Raw genomic sequence first — 4,043 nt, forward strand, 5'->3', positions numbered from 1 at the left:
TGGATGTTATCATAAGTGGAAGGACCTCGTAAAATCCAATGCACTTTGTTCGCGTCATCGGTAACCTAACGATCACTTAAGAACCGGAGCGCACCGAAAAGATCGTAAAAATTAGGGAAAAGTGAGGAAAGAAGAAAAGCTTAGGCTTTATATATACTGCCCACACCAATAGACTTCCCAGTCGGCTCACAATCAGCGAACAGAGAACGCGATGCAAAGGTTATCTCTCAAACTAGCCATTAGGAGAGAAGTTGTCGCCAGGCGGGTCGCAGATCCCCCAGCTCACCCGAACCTTTCCAAACGGGATAGGTTATCAATTTCAGCGGCGGGTCAGCAAGACTGCAGTTTCTGTGTTTAAGAAACGGTTCCATTGTTCCAGCGGAATTATGACTAAGCTGATTGACCCCTACGCCACAAATAAAAACAATTGCCTGCCCCATGCATTTATTCCGAGTGTCTCGGCTCTGTTTTTGCGGGTTTACTCATTTTCATTTTCGAATTCATTGCACGTTCTACAAATTTGAATATGAACTCTTGTTGTTGCGGTTCTCGTTCTGTTTTTCCCTTTTTTTGTTTTTTTTCTTTTTTGTCTGTCTCTCAGTTTGTTGGACTTTTCTGGGCAGCTGCAGCGGCTGGGCAAGTCCAATGACTCAGTTGCCGGGCGTTGAAAGATTTAATCGAAGCAAGTTTCGTGGCTGCAACGGAGTGGGGTAGAAAGAGGAATGGCCTGCGAGGGGGACTCCGGGGGAGACCGCTGCTAGTCCAGTTTTCTTTGGCATTCCAGGCCTCTCCCAGTCGTACTTGTGTACAGCCACATTCAGTCATTTCACTGCCGTTTCTGGATACTAATTTATTTACAAAGAAAACCGTTTCCAAGTCGAAACATTCTAGATGTGGATCCTAAAATCGAAAGCACTTGAATAACTTGTTTGGTGAGCAATCGATTGACGCACATTTCATTCGCCGCTTTTGTTTACGTACAATTTGCGAACAGTATATGCCACTTGTGTGGATATTTGTTTACACTGGGCCAGAATAGCTAAGGATTTCTAAGTAATGAGGTCTAAATTAAGACCTTAACACCTTGGAATGGTGTGAGTTTCATTTCATTCCTGAACCACGATGGCTCATCTCCCACTGATGCCGCAGTATCCGTTTCGCTATCATAAACTAAGATAATCTCTAAGGTGGCTTCCCGCACACATCGCAAATTCATCTTCTAACAAAGTCACCCTAAGACAACAACAACAATCTCATCAGCGAAAGCTCCCGCCCGCCGAAGACTTCCCTGCAGCAAAAATGTGAAATATGAAAAGGGGAAAAACCAAATAATGAAAAGTGTTTTCAGCGTCGCCAAGAAAAATGAAAATATTATGTCAGGCAGCGGAATAAAGGAGCAGGAGGCTCCACGGAGGAGGGAACTCCTGCCCGGCAGGTGACATAAGCCTCGAACACACAAGAGCAAGCTCCGGGATGAAGTTAAAGTTCCCAGCCAGCAGCTAGTGAAGTGCGGCCGAGGATGCAGGCGCTCCGGGATCCGCGGAGAGTCCAAAGCCAAGCTGGCAAATGTCAACACAAACAAAGGCAACGGATGGTAGTTGCGGTGAAGAAGAAGAAGCCATCTGGGGAGGAACAGTGGGCCAACTTGCTAGTAGTGGTCGGACTGAAAGTCTTTCAGAGCTATACAATTTTACCTTTCCAATGATTTATGCAAACAAAAAAAGATTATTATTATTATTAAAGAAATTGTGTCACTGCGTTTAAGCTGCGTTTTAAAGCATTAGGGATTGGTAATTCGATATTCACATCAGCTGAGGGTTACCAATACTACAATTCACAAAGTATTTTTTTTGCAATCGTTGGAGAAAGAAAACCAGTTAAAGAAAAATGCATTGTCAAACCAAAGCTCCTTTGCAATTATCATGGAAAGTGATCGGAGAAATTCAAAAAAAAAAAAAATTCAAAAAAGAAAAACAAAAATCTTCCTCACTCAACATAAAAATTGTGGAACGAAAATAATGGTCACAAACAGCCGTCTTTGTTCCACTGTTCCTGGCCTCCAGCCGCCCATCTCTTGGGGCTGAAAGTGGGTGACAGTACGGCCGAGTGCAGAAGTGGAGCATGTTAACCCCTGTGCCCGCTGCTTAGTTAACCTTACCTATGTGACCGCCGGCAGATTGAGGCGGCATGAAAGGTCTGAGAGGGGCAGTGCGAGTGGTAGGGGCGCGATTGAAGGTGCATTGGGGCTTTCGCTATCAGTCGTCGCCACAAGGCTGTGGATATGTCCTGGGCACATCCTTTGTCGCCGCACAGAACGAACTGAACTGAACCAATCCGAGCCAAACTGAACTGAACTGAGCTGAGCTGTACCGCCGCCGTTGTCGTTGCCGCATGGAATTTTGCAATTTCTTTGGGATTTCGAAATTGCTTTTTCTACTTTTCGCAGCCCTGTGCAGGAGGCCACTTTTCAACCTCCGCCCCAGCTCGCTCAGCGGCCCACAGCCATTGCCAATCCCCCCGCGCAGAACCTCAGCTTTAGCGCCATTTCACCTTTGTGGGGATGTGGCAAGGACTCTGACCCGCTCCCCGTTCCCCGCTGCTCCGGCTGTTCTGTCATTGTTGGCCTCCGATTCTTTTGAGGGCAACCCCATGGGTTGCGGGCGAGCGAAAGAAAAAGCGCCGAAGAAAAAATCGATCAAGAAAAATGACTTTTGTGGGTTTTTGTAATTTTCATTGCACGCGTAATTGAAAATTTTCAAATTCCTGCTTGCATTTTTCGCCGCTCGCTCGCCATTTCTGCCCCTCCCCTTCGTCATCACTCTTTATCAGGCTGAAATGGAATTTATGTGATGATAAAGGAAAATATCGCCTCCCCTCCTTCCCACCATCACTCCTCACCACCTCGCCTCATGGCTTATTCGTCTATTTGATTCTGCTCACTTCCTTTACGGAAGCTTCCGGACCGCCGCTACTTTCATTACGCTTTCATTATTTGTCGAAATTGTGTTAATCTTTGAGCTCATAAGTTTCCCAGTCTCTGGTGGAAAATATTGCACTCAGCCAGCGAGCAGAGATGGCAAATTGATGGCAATTTGGTGGGGAATCGCCGAGCAGCTGAGGGTCTTTACGATTATTGAATTGGCCAGCATAGTTAGGAGCTGATGCTGCTGCAATGGGTAATCGCTGCCATCGAACTACGCTTTGTCGTGAAACTCTGAAGTTCTTACTTTGCTTCAGTCAAGTACTTTTCCTCATTGCAAGCCAGCTATCAGGAAACCGCCCACTCGAACACTGAGATGCACACCACCCACACACCGGCCACTAAAACTGGAGCATTGTAAATCCCAACTAATAATTTTGTAACCTTATCTGCTGCTCTTGTTGTCACAAGTCCACAAAGCGGGGAAAGGGGGCGTGCCGGGAAGAGAGGGCGGACTAGGCGGAGGTCGAAGGCTGGCCACAGAAAAGCGCATATCCCAGAACGATAATGAAAATGTCACACGAGCCTCGCATTTTCTCATCACCCAGCATCATGAGCACGACGACAACGACAACGACAACGGCAACGGCGCTGTCGTTGCTTCAGGAGGTACAACAAAGACGAGGCGGATAGTGGGCCGACTCCACCTTTATAAACGACCCACTACAGGGGGGAGGTCGTCGTGGGGGTGGCGAGGTCGTCCTGGCTCAGTCTCGAATGCAGCGCAGCAAAAGGAACCAGCAGAAGGACCAGGAGCAGAAGCAGGAGCAGCATCAGCGACAGCAGCAACAGCCACGCTGACAACAACGTAAAGGTAAATCCTAAATAATGCGTTGCGCTCACTTCACAGCATCTGAGAAGCGACGAGGATGTCGCCGCGGGAATAGCCCATGAAGGACTCGCCGTGAAGGTGGTGTCGTTGTGGTGGCGCTAGTTAGAGCCCCAGTTGCGAGGACAACAAGTCAGTCGAAGCAAACGAAGGTACCGAAGTGGATACTCTTTTAACGAAAAACATTTTTATGCATATGGATAAATAGAAATATAATTTTAAATCAATATATTT

At 47.1% G+C, this 4,043-nt stretch overlaps 1 long non-coding RNA gene across 1 annotated transcript; it reads right to left on the reverse strand.

Moving 5' to 3' along the window:
- Positions 1 to 429: 429 nt before the first annotated feature.
- On the reverse strand, positions 430 to 775 carry lncRNA:CR45237 (long non-coding RNA:CR45237). Its single transcript, NR_125041.1, has one exon. It is a non-coding gene; the product is annotated as a long non-coding RNA:CR45237 (long non-coding RNA).
- Between the last annotated feature and the right edge of the window lie 3,268 nt (positions 776 to 4,043).

This window comes from Drosophila melanogaster, chromosome 3L (assembly GCF_000001215.4).
Source record: "Drosophila melanogaster chromosome 3L".
NCBI lineage: Eukaryota > Metazoa > Arthropoda > Insecta > Diptera > Drosophilidae > Drosophila > Drosophila melanogaster.